The sequence below is a fragment of the Tinamus guttatus genome, unplaced genomic scaffold (genome assembly GCF_059628265.1).
Source record: "Tinamus guttatus ecotype Peru unplaced genomic scaffold, ASM5962826v1 Tinamus_guttatus_pri_ptg001087l, whole genome shotgun sequence".
Classification (NCBI taxonomy): Eukaryota; Metazoa; Chordata; class Aves; order Tinamiformes; family Tinamidae; genus Tinamus; species Tinamus guttatus.
Genome location: NW_028289621.1, coordinates 1,147,789 through 1,164,938, shown reverse-complemented (window position 1 = coordinate 1,164,938; position 17,150 = coordinate 1,147,789). Strand labels below are relative to the sequence as shown.

Here is a 17,150-nt window from a genome sequence, read left to right as displayed (position 1 = left end):
TTAATGAGTGCTTTTAACCAGAAATAATCACCTAAGAATACGCCTTTTTTCTCCTATTTTTGGAAAGAAGACACTTGTTAGTTACATATAAATGAATCTCTTCTTGACACATTCTGGCATCACACTCAGCATATAGTAATTGTGATAAAAATTTTATATGGAGCATAATGACTACATTAGGCTACTAAACGGTGGTTATAGTTGAATTAATGGATACTGTATCTTAACTTTCTTTGTGCATGAAGATGCAAGGAAAAATCCTAATAGAGAAGCAACTAGTAAATGTTCAATATGTTTAATACTTTGCTCCCTCATTTGGAGAACAAAGAGTTGCCTGTGTGAGATGAGCGGCTGGGACAAAAGCGGGGCACGGAAACGTGTAATCTGCATTTTCTGAATAGTCAAGATCTACGACGATGATTTCATGTCTCTAGCTCCTTTATGTCTGCATGCCAGCAAGATCTGACCAGAAAGAATCTAAAATACATTTTTTGGCTGAAATTCATAACCAGTCCCAACAATATATGCGATTTTTTGGTGTTTATAAAGCAAATCTTTTGCCTAACAGGGACACAAAAATACCATTATCGAGTGTCAAATTGCACTAATCCTTTCAATCAGCATAAAATTATTACCCCTGTCTCCACAGAGCTACTCTAATAAACTGATGAATATGAAAGAGCTTCTGACACCTAATGAGAAAACTCAGCTGCATATCGGAAATAAAAGGATGAGAGAAGAGGGTCTAATTCCCATCAGGAATCCTGTTCCTGCTAGTGAGACGAGGAAGCTCCCGCTGCGACTGCGTCGCATCCCTCGTGCCGGCCTGCACCGGGAGGCCTTTTCATATTGCAGCTTGGGAAAATTGACTGCGAAAGGATTTTTCCTGATGTGGTGACAACGAAGGGTCCCTGAATGCAGAGCGATGGCTCTTGCTGCATGCAACGTGTTCGAAGGTGCAGGATGTGTGAGCGAGCGCAGCGGGCTCAGAAACGCTGGTATTTGCAAGCAGGAGGGTGGCAGAAGCTCTGCAATCGATTTTGCTGGGCAGTTCTAGCTAAATATGCCCTTCATTTATTTCATTTTTAAATAGAAAAAAGTGAGTGTTCTAAGTCTGGTGTGCGTTGTATCTATTTATAGTTTGTTAGGTAACTGTCGCCTTTTTTTTACAGTTTTAATTTCCAGGTAATGGAAAATAGTTAAACACACCAAAAATGGGGCATGTGCTATTACTCTATAAAAGCCCCAGCACCTTGCATTAATGATCCTGTTTTAAATCTGAGCACGGCACGCACAAGAGCTGTGGCCTGCACCCCGTCTCGTGAGCTTTGCAAGAGGAAAGCAGGGGCCGGAGCGGTTCCATGTGGCACCGGTGGCTTGCGGTGGCGGCAGGTACATGGTCTGGCCTCGCGGTGGGAAACCCCATTCCCGTCCTGCCTTCTTCCTACTTCTCCAGGGTGTTTTTCGCTTTTTTTCTCTTGGAGTCTAAGGCCTCCCTGTTGGATTTCTGGTCTCCAGAGCTTCTGTGCAGAAGCATCCCTGAGGCCCGTGGCTTCCCGAGCGCTTCCCTGTGCACCAAGCGTAGAAATGAGGACAGCTACGAGGCCACCGGTCCCAAAGTGGGCAGCGGGGGCAGGAGAGGGGCAGTGGCAATGTCCCTGCTGCAGGGCACAGAGGAGGGGGTGCATCCAGCATGTCCCCGAGGGAGCCAGCCCCTCTTGGGGACCCTGTCCCCTAGGGATAGGGAATGCATGGTGGGGAAAAACGAGGGATCCTTGCAGGGTGGGAGGGATGCACGCAGGAGAGGGGACAGGCGTCCCCGCACAGTAGGGACACACGCAGGAGAGGGGACAGGGGTCCCATCACAGCTGGGACACACGCGGGAGAGGGGACAGGGGTCCCCGCACAGCAGGGACACACGCGGGAGAGGGGACAGGGGTCCCCGCACAGTAGGGACACACGCAGGAGAGGGGACAGGGGTCCCGTCACAGCAGGGATGCTCCAGGCAGCAGGGTTGGGTGCAGGGACAGGGGTACCCGCAGGACGGCGGGTTGGGATGTGGGGCCGGGAGGGCTGCGCCCAGCCCGGCGGCAGCCCCGAGGCGGCGGAGAGGGGCGCGGGCCGGGCCGGGCGGAGCCGGGCGGAGCAGGCGGCAGGAGGAGGGCGGCCCGCGACTTCTCCCCGCCCTGAGTGACTACCCTGGTGCCTAATGACCGCGCCGAGGCACCGTGATGCGCGGCCGCGCCGCCCAATCGGGCCGGGGCGGCGGGGCCGGGCGGAGCGCGGGCAGCGGGGCACGGAGCGCGGCGCGGAGCGCGGCGGGTGAGTGTGGCGAGCGGGTGGCGAGCGGCTCCGGGCGCGGGGCGAGCGGCTCCGGCCTCAGCGTCCCGGCTGCTGCCGCCGGTGCCGCCGGCGGGGCCGCCCCGTCGGGGCTCGGCCGCGGAGCGGAGCGGGCGCCCGGCTGCGGCTCGTGCAGCCCCGGGCTAGGGAGGGAGGGGGGAGGGAGCCGCCGCTTCCCGCGCCGCCCAGAAGCGCCCGAAGGGGCGCGGAGCCCGCGCGCAACTTTAACTTTTGCGTTATTTCTCTCTTTTTGTTATGGGGAAGGTAATAATAATAAAAACAGCGTGGCCGCTCGCGGCGTCGAAGCGGGTGCAAGGCTGGGGGGGGGGGCTCGGGGTCGAAGGGGCTCGGCCGCCGCCGCGATGCCCCGAACAATGGGCGCTTGGTGGCCGCGGGGCGCGGCGCTCCTGGCTTCGCTGCCCCCGTGTTTTTAAGCGATAGCCCCGAGTTTTGGCGCTCGCAACGGCAACGAGTCCCTCGTATTGCGGGGCCCTGCTGCCAGGTTCGGGTTTCTACCTGCGGGGAAGCAGCGCAAGGGGGTTCGACCTCCAGCTCCCATCGGTGCCTCCCCACCGGAGGATGCGTTTGGTCGCTCTGTGCCAACTTTTAGGTGAGCGCCCTCAGTTTGAGCATCCCTCGGCCCGGCTTTTGCAGCAGAGCGGCTGCGGCGAGCGCAGCCGCCCCTTACACAAGCCCGGTGGAATGTGCGTGCGCGGCCCCGAGCGCCTTCCTGGTCCGGGGCAGCCCGGGAAGAGGCTATAAAAGATAACAGACATCTTGGCTAAACCGCTCTTGAACGAGCGCTCGGAGCCATTGTTCAACCAGTAACACTTGTGGCTTCTGGCAGTGCCGTAACCGGAGAAGAAAAACTCAGCAATGCCCGCAGCCTCATCCAGGGTAGCTTTAAAGGTAACAGCTGGAAGCTGGATATAAAGGGGGAATAGTTCCAGAGATCAACATATGTTAGTGCTGCGCATAACGATGTGGAGAAACCCAATCTGTGTTGCAAAGAAATCTTGCTCAAAGGGGAGCTGGGGGGAGCCTGTCTGTCTGTCCAGGCAGCATTTCTTAAGGGCTGATGGGCACACGCAGCCTCCCCTGAGGGCAGGATCCTGCAGTGGCCGCGGGGGTGCCGGGTGTCCGCGTGCAGAGCTTGGATGTCGGATCTGCTGGTGCAAATGTGAGCGACTTTTTTTCTTTAAAAAAAAAAAAAACCTCTTAGAGAATAACTTGCTAAGAGAAGTCTCGGAACGCCGCTCTTATCGCAGCCTGGAGATCTTGCCAAGCGCTTAACAATTTGAGGATGTTGCCTCGCGGTGGCTGAGCTCCTCGGGAGGAATGCGCTCCCCAGGAAAGATGAATTGCTCCCTCTTTGTCTCGGTGAAAAGATCCTAACGCGATTATTGAATTTGGTTATTTGGTGCTAGATAGGAAGAGCTAAATTTACCCAGGCTCTTTGTTCTCTTATCGGCGCTAAGCTCCCAAAGTTTCCCCACCTATAAAACAGACAAATATCTACCCGGATTAAACTGCAGAAACCTAGTTACTAGTTTTGCCTAGATTAGTTTAGCAGCGGGGAGGGCTGGGGGGGACTGAAGTGGTCATTAGGGATCTGGCTGATGGATGCGGAGCTCGAGGCTAATGTTCCTTCCCCTGGGGCTCCTGGCTGCCTCCGCCGCTTGTGCCGGGATTAAGATGCTCTGTGGAGGAATTGCAGCCAGGGAACGGCGGGGTCGCTGCTGGCATCTCCTAAGGACCTTTCCCTGTGTTTGCTTTGTGCCCCAAGTCCAAGTTGTATTTTTTTTTGCTTATGTGTGTAGCTACTCCTTTAGCAGAAGAGAAATACTTTTCTCTATATGTGATTGGATGTGAGTTAGAGAGGAGCAAATGCCTATGATTTTTACTTTTTTAAACTATTTAGTCCATTGCTTCATCAGAGCTGCTGGTAGTTATCTAATTAGTAGAAATGTGCTTGGTTGCTCACTTAGGACATCCTCGTTTTGCACTTGAGGGCGTCTTGGATTTCAGCTGGTAATGATTTATATGGTGAAGCTGCCCAGGTGTTCCCTATCTGTGATCTAAGCAACCTCTTTTCCCCAGGGTTAACTGAATAAGTGGGGAAAAACATAGAAGAGGCCATGTAGAAGCCAAGACACCTTGTTAGCTCTGTGTTTTAGTGTTTCTTCAAAATCGGAACAGTTTGCTACCTTGTGCATCTCTGCTTCCTTTCCAAAGTGCTGAGTGATGTAGGACTGTTCTCAGAGGGAAGAGAAGGGTGTTGTGAGCAAACGGCCCGCGCTGAAGGAAGCGGCGCTGGCCCGGTTGTGTTTTTGCAGCCCGGCTGCATCGCACGCAGCGCCCTGCGGCACGCGGCTCCGGGCCCTGCGGCGCCGGCGGCTTCGCGCCGCGCGTTTAAGCGCTTTTGGCCGGCAAGTTGCGGGGTTGGCCCGTGGGTTGTCCCACCGCCGGGACACGGAGCTGGGAAGCCGCATGGAGAGCGCAGCACGCTCCCATTGCTCGCGCAACGTCGCGGCTCTGCGGCTTGCAGGGAGGCCGAGGCGCTGTGAACTTTGTTTTGTTTGGCCGCCGCTTGGTTTTATCTCTGTGCAGCACAGAGCAGCAATAAACAGCAGAGGAAACATGCTCAGATTAACTATATTCAGGCTCCAAATGTTGCTGTTTTGCTTTTACCTGCGCGGGTGCTGGACACCAGTTTGGCAAAGGCAGTGCCGGGTTTGGGGCCGCCTGCTGAACGCGTGACAGGTTATCAACCAGAATGGTGCAATAACAGGTATTAATTTTTAACTATTTTTAACTTCTCCATTCCAACCAATATTAGAAACGACCTCAGAGTGAGGCTGTAATATCTGAACAAATTTCTGACCTTTGTGTGCTAAGCACTGTCGTGTGTGAGGGGGCATGCTCTGTGGATACTGAGCTCGTGGAGCACAGAAAGCTGATAACCACATGGCAAAAAACAATCATAAATCAGAAACTGCTCCTACTATATCTGTGTGCAAGGTAGAGTTAAATGCAGAACTGGAAATAAGTTCATCCAACAATCTTAATACATATGCAGAGCAGAATATCCTGAATATCTGTTTATTTTGAGCTGACTGCATAAATAAGATCAACTTTTTTTAATGAGGGTGATGCAAGGATGTATTAAATCAGTTTTTGTTAAGCTACTTTAATGAATGGCACAGTATCCCCTTGCTCTCTCTGCCTTCCCTGGCTCCCCAAGTGCTCAGATCGGCATCTGTTGTTGTCATCTTTGCACATATGTTGCTGTTGACACTTTGGGAGTAGGATTATTGCAGAAGCAACTGTGTTTGCATTTGTTGTGACTCGCTCAGGGGGGAAATCTGTGTGTGAGCATCCTCAGCGGTGCCTTGAGGGACTCTCCACCCCACGATCATCGTTCCATCCAACGTGAGCTTTACTTGCTTTTGCAGCACCCTGCAGCCCCGAGGTACCTGATATTGCCGGACACCCGAGTGCCCGGCTCCGACAGCCGCCTGTTGTGCTTGGGTGACGGGCGATGCTGCCTGTCCGTCCTGGAGGTGGCTTGAGCAGGAGCAGCTCAGCTGACGGTTACTAATTGCGCTGTGGTCATCGCTGTCCGACATGTGACCGTTCCCCATGAATGTGCCTCTGTTACAGCCTCTGCTCCGCAGGCTCGGGTTGCGGGATGCATCGGCACACGCGGCTGTTGTTGACTGTATTGGATGGCAGCGGGTTAGCAGAGGGTGTCTTAAACCAAGGGGAGATGCGGGTGCCCTTCAGAGGATCCCATGTCCTGCTGCAAGGGGATGCATGGATGGTGCTCATGTCATGTAGCTTGGGGCCTAGTTGAGGGGGTTCCCCAAGCTGAAGGTGGGAGAGACCTTTGATGGCACAAAGGTGGCCTGTGCACAGAAGACTTGAATTCCTACATGCAATTCACTCAGTGGTGGCTCCTTTCATGGGCCTTGACAAGGAATGCATTTGTGCCATGCTTGTGTGTGCTCTGTTCCTGCCAGGTGTGTGTCTGCACCAGGAGGGCTCAGCTGCATGGCATGCATAGGGTGTGCATGGTGAATAGATGGTGCTTGTAAAGAAACGCCAGCATTTAGCACAGCTGCTGTCTTAGTTTCTTTTTCCTTGGCCTGTAAGAGCAAAACACAAATTTTCTGCTCCAGAAAGGTGAGAGTTGAATCCTGCCAGAGTTTGTGCATAATGCTGAAGTTGTAGGTGATGGTCAGGCTTGTTCTGTCAGTGCTCACTGGAGTTTCTTGTCCTGGATGTTCTTCCTGCCTTTACATAAGGTTTTGCCTGTGGTGGAGACTTGGATAATTCCAAAGAGATGGTCCTGCTTACATCAGCTCGCCCCTGCACCAATGTGCATGCTCCTGTTATCCCATGTGAACTTGCCCAAAAAGCTCATTTTGGGTAGGTTTAATTTTCCTCCGGTTGAGCAGCAACTGGCTTTGTGGTATTGCCACATTGCCCCATTTGTTAGGGGATCCCAGCTGCCAGCAAAGCCCCTCTTGGTGGTCCCCACCTGCCACCTCAGCTGCCTTGGTGGCATGTGGTGCTCTATTCTTAGCCTCCTCTAGCGTGTCACACCAACAGGCTCGTCAGGAGGTCCATGCCTGTGGAGGTGGGATTGATGTCCACCTGTTGGGGGGACGCTCCGAGAGGTGGTTTGGCTCCAGCTGAAGGATGGGACTCCTGAGCCTCTGCTGGTTGGCGATCCCAGGTGTGGCACGTTGTGCAGTCAGGAGCTCTCCTGGTGTTGAGCAAGTCTCCTTGTAACAAGGTGTAGTGTCCTCGGTGTGATCCTTCAGCTGTGTAAAGAGCAAACTGCCCTCTCGCAGTGGCTGAACAAGAAAACCCGATGAACCAATGGAGCAAGGAGGCAGGAGTCTCCACCCCAAAGGCTGGGAGAGCAGGACAGGAGGGAAGGACATGCTGATTTTTCCTCTGTTATAACTCTGCTGCTCAATCCAGAGGAATTATTGGTTGTGGGGTTGATGTCTCAGCCCTTTCCTGTAGCAGGCACTGATAATATCACTGCCATTAACAGTGGATATTATGAATGAAGGGCCACCTGCTTTGCCTCCATCTTCTGATGGGTCTATTCCCATTAGAGGGGCGTGGACCTCTTTGGTCCCTTTGGATGCTGGTGGTTGGTGCCCAGTACCATGCACGGCCACTTTGGTTGGTCTCTGTGGAGTCAGACGCTATCCTGGAACTCTGCAATCAGGTGGCATTTTGGTAACATAGTTTAAATGAGATGAATGACAAGTCCATCCTGTCTGGCCCGCTTGGGTGTCATAGCAGAGTTATATTGCGTGTGCTTGCCTAGCAATTAGCGCTTCAGGCCTGTGTTTTGCTGTTTAACTCTTGGCCTACCCAAAATAGCTTTGTCGTTGGGTTTGTAGCTGACATAATGATGAAAAATGAAGCCTCCATGTCACCAGGAGAGTGGCTATCAGCGGGAAGGGGCTTATCCAGAGCTCCTCTTTCTACTTTGCCTGTTTTGCTGGTTGACTCCTGTTAGTCTATCTCAGTGTAATCAGACCTCCGCCCTTCAGCAGCTGTGAGTCACGAGGGTGGCTGCTGCCTTGGGCGTCCCTGGCGAGGGGGCTGCCCTGGGTCTCCTTCCTCGTGTCCCTCTGGGCTAGAAGGGCCTGTGATCTGGGGCGCTGTGGGATGCTCTGGGTGCTCCCTGCGGAGCAAGTCCGCTCCTCCTGTGAAGTTCTTGTTGTCCCAGTGTGGTACAGGCATTTGGGAATTCATAGAATCACAGAATGCTCAAGGATGGAAGGGACCTCTAGAGGTCATCTAGTCCAACCTCCCAGCACATGCAGGGTCACCTAGAGCACGTGGCACAGGACTGCGTCCAAGTGGGTTTTGAATTGATAGGGAAGATGTGATTATCAGTTTGGCACACGTTGGAGGATGTGGGAAGCAGGACAACTGTCTGAAATGGGAAGTTTTGGTTAGGTCTGCTGACGACTGCTCACGTCAATCCATATGGACCATATGCTTCTAAGCAGTCTCCTTGTCTCATTTCCTCCTCTGAAATGCTCACAGCTGTTTCTCCTGCCTCTTCAGTAGGTTTTTGTTCCTGCAAAGAGACTGACAGCTCACAGATGCTCCTGAGAGTCCCTGCTGCATCGTCCTGAAGACAGACTCTCACTGTGATCTTCAAGAGAAGATAAGGTGTATTGTCTCTGCAGGAGGCCTAATTTCTGATGTATTGAAGTAAGCCTTTTTTTTTGGTTTATTCTTTTTAAAGCTGAAAACAGTTTGCTGCTCTCATTCACTTGCTTGGGTTGGGAAGTGAGTGTATAGGAGGTGGGAAGCTATCACTCATGGATGGAGTCGAGGAGAAGGAGAGATGCAAGATGTGAATGTACGACCTAGTGTAATAGCGCTGTTCAGCACGCAGTTTTGCTGTTATGCTCCTGAAATCTGGGTTGAAGTTTGTTGTGCTGCTTAGTTATAGACTTCTTTCCCTGCCCAGGTGACCCTTGACTGAAATGATAGTTGTACTTGTGGTACATCAGTGCTGGTCCTCAGCTTTGTTCCTGTTCGTGGGAATCTGACTGCTCATAAGTAATCTCTTTCCCACTAAATATTCAATTTTCTAGGGGACCTAAATCACAAGTGTGGCTAAGCAAGTCAATTAAGCAGAGTGTGGGGAAGAAGAAGGGCACTTAGCTCAGTATACTCTTTTCCATTCTGCTCTCTTTGCTTTATACCACTGCCAGTGGTATAAATGATTGCAGCCTTCCGTAGTGGGGTTAAAAATCTGGCTGGGTTCAGGCAGAGAAAGGGCTCTAGAGATGCTGATTCCTCTTGAATGCTGATTCCTCTTGTATGCACATGCTTTCCAGTTTATGGGTGGATGCTAAAGGAGCATCTGAAGATGCTGAGAGAAACTGTGTCCTTTAGACAACCCCTCTGTGTCCTGTTAGGAAAGTGAGGATAACGGGCTGAAATAAGGCTGCGTTGGGTTGGGTTGAATTGAATGTCTTTAACCTAATGAGTTGTTGGGCTGTGTCTGTAATGAATAAAACCTGCAGGTTTGTTTATGTAGGAAGTCTGTGTGATCTCGAGGTCATTTAAATACTGAGAGCACACCACACATCCCTGCTGCTTAAGGATAGCTTGTTTGCCATAAACCATGATGATGAATTTTCCATATTGTCCAGTCCTTGGGTCGCTCTAGCTTTGCTCTGAATACTACCCAGCTCATCTTTGCCATTTTTGCAGCCGTGTGAAAGAGAAAGGTGTCCCAGCAGGAGCTGTATTGGTGTCGGACAGATAGGAAACCTTCCCGTTGGGGATCCTGGTTGCACATCTGTGGTTGGTTTCCATTTCTCTGCTTTGTCCTCGGGTGTCGCTGCCCTCCTCCTCTTCTCTGTTGCATGGATATACTGGGCTTGTGCTTCCCTTCCCAGTCCAGGTGGTAAATGATACCTTAGAAACCACTCTAGGAAGCAGAAAATAAAGTATTCTGATCTTCATTCTTTTAGAGTCCTTTTCTTTAGAAAAAAACCCACAGGATAAGTGTGGCCCTTCCCTCTATTCACTTTTCATAGCCTCCTTTGTTTTTTAATTTGTATTTTTCCCCCCTCTAAACTCCTCCCAACCCCTAAATAGAACAGACATCAGCCTGTAAGCAAAGGTTGCCAGACGTTGGTCTTGTGGATTATAGTGGCTTTTTAGCCTGGTTGGACACTGAACTCCACCCTATGTAGGCTTGGATTAAAAATAGCCTTTCTTCTCAGCAAGCTGTGCGCAACGTGTTCATGGCTTGGATGGCTTCTGGGGCACTGGCAGCCGTAGGAAGCCCTTCAGCTGTAAAATGCCTCAAAAAATACATTTATTGCTAATTCAGCAGAAAGTTCTAAGCTGACCCGTGTCAGGACGGTGTCTAGCCAAGTGTCTGGCTGCCAGCCACGTACTTCTCAGAGAGACTTGATTAAAATTTTAGCTGTGCGTCTTGCAGGGCCTAGAGGAGTTTAAAACTGTAGGCTGGTGACCACAGACCCTGCTTGGACAGAGCCTGTGGTCTGTCTTCTATTAGCGGGACGAGTTGGCTGGACAGGGATGGAGAGGCGAATGGATGTGGGGTTGCTGAAGCTCTGGGACAGGAAGAAATTGAGTCCCTTTTTCTTCCTTAAATTTTTGCTTCAGCTGAAGCTGCTATTAAGAAAACATTGGCAAAAGCTCATTAGCTTTCTGCTTTTTAAGTGGGGGTTTTTATGTTGCTTCCACTAGGCTAACATCTTGGGGCAAAGGCAAGGCCTCCTGTAGGTTTCAGGAGGGCCCTGAGGGTAGAGCAGGGAGGCTGGCAGAGTTTGGGGTCAGAAGGGACTCTTGGATGGGGAGTTACTTCAGCTGGCAGCAGCACGTCAAGTCCTGCAGGCCGAGTCACAGGAGTTGGGAGCCTTGTCCTTCCCCGGAGCCCTCCTCTCGCTCTCATCTGTCTGCATTTGAGGCTCATACTTCCTCCTTCTTTTAAAGGGAAAAAACAAATTAAGGAAGAGGTTGGCCACTGTCTGGTGTGGTGATCTCATCTCCCCACTGCGTGTTAGAAAAGCCAAGCCTCAAAGCCAAGACTCTATGGGCGAGTCAGAGTGGTTGGCCCTGGCGTAGGGTAGGGGGAGAGATGAGCTGCTCCTTGCCTTGGGCATCTGTTCTCTGTCTTGTAAATCCCAGTTGTTGATTTATTTTTCTCATTTTATTTTGCTTTCTCTTGTCTTTGGCTGTGCTTTTGTGAGGCAACGACTTGTTTTACAGAGCGGTGACGAATGCTGGCGACTCACCAGCCCCTGTCTTCTGCTCAGGGGGAAGGTGATGGCCTGCAACCCATCTGGGGTGGGCAAGTGTGTCCCCTCTGCCTGGGAATAAGGGCCTTGAACTTTGCTGGAGTCCTCTAAGGCTGTTTAGGGCTGGAGATCAGGTTTAAATAAATGATTGTGAGGGCAGAGCAGACAGGCTTGGCCTGTATCGTGCCTACTTCTGACTTGGGCTTCGTCGGCTGGGAGTGGTTCACTTGGCCTTGTTGACCAAATGTCTCTCTGAAAGGCCTTTTTCTCCACAAGTTTTGTGGACCCTGCTGTGGCCAGTTCTGGTTCTTCCAGACTAAAGGGCAAAAGGCTTCCAAATAGGAGATTTTTCACTTTTGTAACAACCTGGGCAGACACCGTAAAACTGGCTTTAGAAGGGAGCGAGGAAGGAGTTCTTTTTCTTCTCTCCCAAAATCTAGGTGCGGAGCCTTCGGCCTTTCTCTAGCTCTCAGTTCTCCAGCATTGGGTGCTACAGCGATGGAGGCTGTGGTCCAAGGTGATGCTGGTGGGTGCTGGCACAGGAGCAGAGGGTGTTCTGCTCCAGAATGCAGTAGGTAGCGCTGCCCAGGGCCTGGTTCCCATTAGCGTGGCTCGTGGCTGAGTTTGGTTTGATAAAACTGCTTCTGTTGCCTGGCTCCAGATGATGGGGGAGACTGTCTTGCTTTGAGAAGAAAATAATTAATTGCACGCTTCTAGGGACATTCCTGCAGAATTAGGGCCTCCTTTTTGAGGCGGGGGGAAATGAAGGTTAAAAGAAATTCCTTTTGTCTTCCATCTCTCTCTTTTTTTAATCCTCTGTGAAGGCAAACATATGAGAAGTATTTTGATACTAGAAGGAAAATAGGAAAGCAGATGACGCTGTAGTGAACTTATATGTATGGCACTGTTTCTTTGCCAATATGTTAGGCATTAAATAAGGGCTCTCCAAAGCTGAGTGCCCTAGGTCTTTGAAACGCAGGTTGGAGACAACGGATAAGAAACTTGCATCCTTTCTGGATTAGATAGAAGGTGATGTGCAGTTCTTAGCAAACAGGATCTTGCCATTAATGTGACCCATTTACATGTTCTTCCCTGCATGTTGCATTGGAAAAGTGCAAAGTTAGAGCCCTGTGGTGTGTGCTTTTTTTATTTATTTTTTCCCCCCTTCCTATGCCCATTTTTTATACTATCTTTCCAGCTTGGCATCACAAGAGCAGAAAGGGCGAGCGAGGCGTTATCTTGACTTTGTATGCTCAAACTGCCATGGGACAATGTGAATTGTTAGTGGCAGAAATAATGGCTACGAGCAACGCAGGGCGTGTGGAAACTGAGCGGGGAACTGAGAGTTCCTGCTTTGCAACAGCGTCCTACTTCTGGTACACCCACTAGCTCCTAAAGGGAAATTAGAGGTTGGCGTTCCCCGCATTTGTTGCAATGTGTCTTGCTTTTCGTAAGTTTGATTGGGTGATTGTGTGTTCTTTATTGCTGTTTGTGTTGGTCTTTGCCCCAGTGGTGCTGCTGGTTTAAGTGCATTTTCCTGGTGCAAAGGGTTTGCAGCTTGACTCCTGCTTGTGAAGAATTTATGACTGGGTCTCAATGTCAGCAGCTGAAAGCACTATAACAACGTAAGTGAGTATTCTGCTAGAAGAAAAGCAGGCTCCTTCTGCTGAAAGTCTCTTCATGGGGGGCGTATGGAGAAAGGCAGCGGAGCTGCCAGCTGTGTGGCATCGGTGGCACTCAGTGACTCGGTGTTAAGGACCCCATCTGAGGAACATCCGAAGGAATATTAATCCCGGGTCCTTGTTTACGCTGCCATCGTAATCTCATGCTAACTCCTGCTAATCTGCTGGGAAGGGAGTGGGGATGTTGTTTGGGTTTGGAGCAGGGCTGCGGTTTTGAGATTCCAGGATGCCGAGTGTCGTTCCAGGGACAGGCTTGGATGCTCTCCCTGCTGGAGGCTGTGTTGTAGATGCTGATGAGCAGGCTGATATTCGAATGTGCTGCTGTTTTTCTGGGGTTAAAGCTGTGTTTGCATTTTGCTATAAATGCTTGGAAGCTGCAGTGCTGCAGCAGAGTGCAAGTGTGTATGTATATATTTAAAGTGTATAATAACAGAGTGTGTATATATATACACACACGTGTTCCACCATAAATCCTGAAGTTAAACGTTTCCTTGACCCAGCATAGAATAAGGTGTTGGCTTCCAGCTGCTCCTAAAAGCAAAGAAAGAGCGTTTGCAAGCAAAATTGCAATTTTCTTCCTACATCCTGAACAAAATGTTTCGTTTCCAAAAACAGATCACAAGGATTTTGTATTAGGGCATGTTTGAGGGGTAGAGTAGCCTTGTTAGGTTCGATCCTGTGCAGACAGTCAGGGAGAAGGGGGGTTAATCCTTGTTTTTAAGAACTTATTCTTTGATAGCAATACTTTGGTGGAAGGGGATAGTGAAGAAACGGCAGCACAGATGCAAATGCATGTGTGTTTCTGTGTTCCTGGGAGCACTAAGCAAATTTCTGAGTCTTGACTTCAGTTGAATTCAGTTTTCTGCACAGGGAGAGGGGGAACTGGACCTTCTGAAAACTGAAAATATTTTGAGTTGAACAGCCCAATTGTCTGACCTAAACATTAGCCTGTTTCTTTCTGCACTGTCTGGCCAAGGTTGGGACTGAGCTTTCCTCGGGGACATGGATGGGAGGTTCCAGTGCAATCCTGCCTCTGCCCTGTTCTTGCCCACCCCTTAGCATTCTTGTTGATCTAATTTCAGGCTGGGCTCTTGCCACTGTTTAATATAAACCAAATGCTGTAGCAAAGGCAGCGTGTTCAGACTTCTTGTTGAAAAACTTGCATTTTGCCTGGCTATGAAGCTCTTGGAAATTCCTCCTGGGTGGATGGTCATTGCAGTTCCCAGCCTATGGCAATGATGGGAAGGTCCTGCAGCCCTCCTTGCCCACTGCTGTCTTCTCGTGGAGCCATATACACCTTCTTTCTAGGTTGTGTAGGGGTCTGTCCTCTTGTTTCCTTTCCTTTGAAGGTCTCTATAAAAAAATCTTGTAAACCCATGAAGTGAGGTAAGACTCAGCCCTGCAGCCAGGTACAAACGGCCTTGAAACCAGGTGCTGTGCAAGAGCTTTTATGACCGGCATCAGTCAATAATTCACTTTAGTGATTAGGGCTTTGATCGTTGGATTGAAGACAGCTCGGCAGATAGCAGCATCTTGCACTTCCTTAGTGCATTGCCCTTTCACATGCACTGCTCATGGAGATGATCAGCGCTTGGATCTCGTTGGTCTGGTCAATATTGCACCTCGTGCTGTTATTCCTCACAGCCAGATCTTCCCCTCCTATCTGGGGAATAAAGATGTTCTGTGCCTTCTCTTAACTGGTGTTTCCTGGGCTTTGCAGAGTTTGGCAATGTCTTTTTTATTTGGAGAAACAAGCTTTTTATTTGCATAAATTCATAAAGCTGCTTTACAGCAGCGCACTTGGCACTCACACATACACTGCAAATAATCTCGTCTTCCCAAGCATCTGTGAAGGACGCTGCGGCCATCGGAGCAGCGCAGAGTCAACCTCTCTGGCACATCCAGCGTGCAGAAGTTTTCCTGCTGGTGTCTGGGATGAAAGGAGCGGCTCTGGGGGAAGCTAACAAATCCAGTTTCAAGCTGAATACTAGGAAAAGCTTCAAGGTCTCTTGAGATGAGATCTGTGCTTAGTCCAAAATAGCTGAACTAACAGGCTCGCTTGCACAACACTATTAGCCATGTGCCAAAGTCTTAAAGTCTGGTGGCTCCTGGTGACCTCCAGCACCTGGTAGGATTCTTGACTGTGGCACCAGGGGCTCCTTAATGACCTGCTCACTGGGTTGCACCTGGAGATGCTCCCCAGAACGACCCTGGGACTCCACCTTTGGGGCTTGCCTTGATTTCCCCAACAGCAAACCTGCTTCCAGAAATGGGGACATCACCCATGGATGCCTTGCATGCCACCCGTGCCACCTCCCACATCCTTGCAGCCAGCTGGGTTATCCTGCAGGATCCTGGTCCACAGCTAGTCCAAGCCGCCTGTAACTGCAGTCGCATCCCCTCTACTTGCATATAGGTGGAATATGTTATTAAGCAGCCCTTGACCTCTGCTTTGGCGTAATTGCCAGTCCTGCTGCAGTCGAGATTTATTTGGAGAGCCACATCCTTTTTGCTGTTGTAATCTTATTTTGGAGATTAGAGCAATTTACTTTCTGCTTGGTAATCTAATAGACTGCTTCTGTAGTCAAATCACTGATGGTGTTTGGCCTTAGAGATGACGCTTGTTTGCTGTTGACTTTCTAAATCAACGCTAGGTAGAGTATTTGGCTTTGACAACCGTTTCTGTCCTTTGGGGCTTGAAAAAGTGGAAAAGACCAGCTAAAAACCTTGCAAGGCTGTTGCTGCTGCTGCTCAAGCTGCAGCCTTCTTCTCGAGTGGAAAAGCTTCTAACAGAGACTTGCATGAAAATGGTCCATGTGCAAGTGTCTGCTCCTCTAATTCGTATTGTGGTATAGTTTCTTAGTATTTTTTTTACAGTTGTATTTCTTTAATTTTGCTAGATGCCAAAAGATCTTGATCTTACAGGATTGCACTGATATTCGTTTCTGAACCTTTTATGAATAATTCTGAAGTTTATTCCCCAAGGATACTGCTGCCAGCATCTGTATCCTCAGGGAGCAACCATGTGGTTCCCAGGTCACCTTAGTTTTTCTATTTTTTTAAAAAAGCCCTAGACAATGGGTGATCTCAAGGGAAAAAGTGTTCCTTAGTTCCTCCCCAAGTCTCCTCTCCCCAGAGCCACCTTTGTGCCTCCAGAATTTAATAACGCGGGTGACTCAGTACTAAATATAAAGGCTGCTTCCGGCATCATCTGCCGGTGGCTCATTTCCTGCGGCTGACATCAGCAGAGCCTCTGATTTCCTAAGGAACGAAGCGGAGCGCCGGGAGTTGCCCCCTGTGCACAGACATGGGGTGAATTGGGAGGGCTCTGCCTGGCTCTGCCACCGTTCTCCAGGTTGCAAGCTTTTTCTTTTAAATGCAGACTAAATTTTGGCCCCTAATGCATATGTGTGCTTATTAATTTATTTTTATTAAATAAGCATGGACCTGGCTAATGTCTTGCTTTCCTGCCACTGCTGGTCTCTCTGGAGGAGCAACCTGGGGCTTTTAAGGTAGAAATCTAGCAAGCTTGGATCGCTCTTCTTGAAGACAAGGGATAAACTGGGAATCTAAGGTACAAACTGCCTGCTCCTGGGATGTCCAGCCCTTCCACAGCCACTCGCGTTGAGGGAACGCATACTGTGGTCAATCAAGAAGTGCCTAAAACCTCAATTTGCTTAAAAAGGTGCAGAGGAGAGCGTGTCTACCCACCGAGGCACAATTCCTGTTTAAAAACCTTCTCTTTAAAAAAGAGGATGTGGACAGAAGTGGAAGCGGGGAGAGTCTGGCAAGCGGTAGATTCGGTAACTGAGGATCTTGAGGTCCTGTAGAGACAACTGAGCAGTCACCAGGGTGCTCTCGAGCCCTGGCCGGCAAAGCGGTGGGTTTCCCTTTGGAAAAGGATAGACCATTGGTGTTATCTGGTGCAACTGCAAGGAGGGCGAGAGGGGCTCGGACACTCCAGGCTCCTACGGGGTGGAACAGGATGGCACTTTTGCTGCAGAAGGCCCGTTAGGCTGAGCAGAGCTGCTTCCTTATCTGAAGCCCTGGGTAGCGCTGCCTGGGAAGCCGTGGGCACCGTAGACACAACAGCCCCGGCCGGGCATGCTGCGGTGGCCGCGGGAGCTCTTGAAGGCCTGGCTGCCCCGAACTGCCCTGAAATGGTTAAAAAAGCAAGATGCCTCTGTGCGGCGCCGCAGGGCAGGTGATGTAAGCTAGAAAGTTTGCCTTAGAAAGCTGCTATCCTGCTTCTTCGTCCTCATCTTCCCCCTCTGCAGGCAGCAGCGATGACCTGCGGCAA

The 17,150-nt window shown here is 50.3% G+C and overlaps 1 protein-coding gene across 2 annotated transcripts in view; it reads left to right on the top strand.

The window, feature by feature from the left end:
- The first annotated feature begins 2,242 nt into the window (after positions 1–2,242).
- The window catches only part of PLS3 (plastin 3), a 40,703-nt gene continuing 25,795 nt past the window's right edge, over positions 2,243–17,150 (top strand). For both annotated transcript variants that reach the window (XM_088538481.1, XM_088538480.1), the window contains exons 1-2: positions 2,243–2,322; positions 8,443–8,592. The gene's annotated coding sequence lies outside the window, so the exon portion shown is untranslated. The remainder of the gene's footprint in view (positions 2,323–8,442; positions 8,593–17,150) is intronic.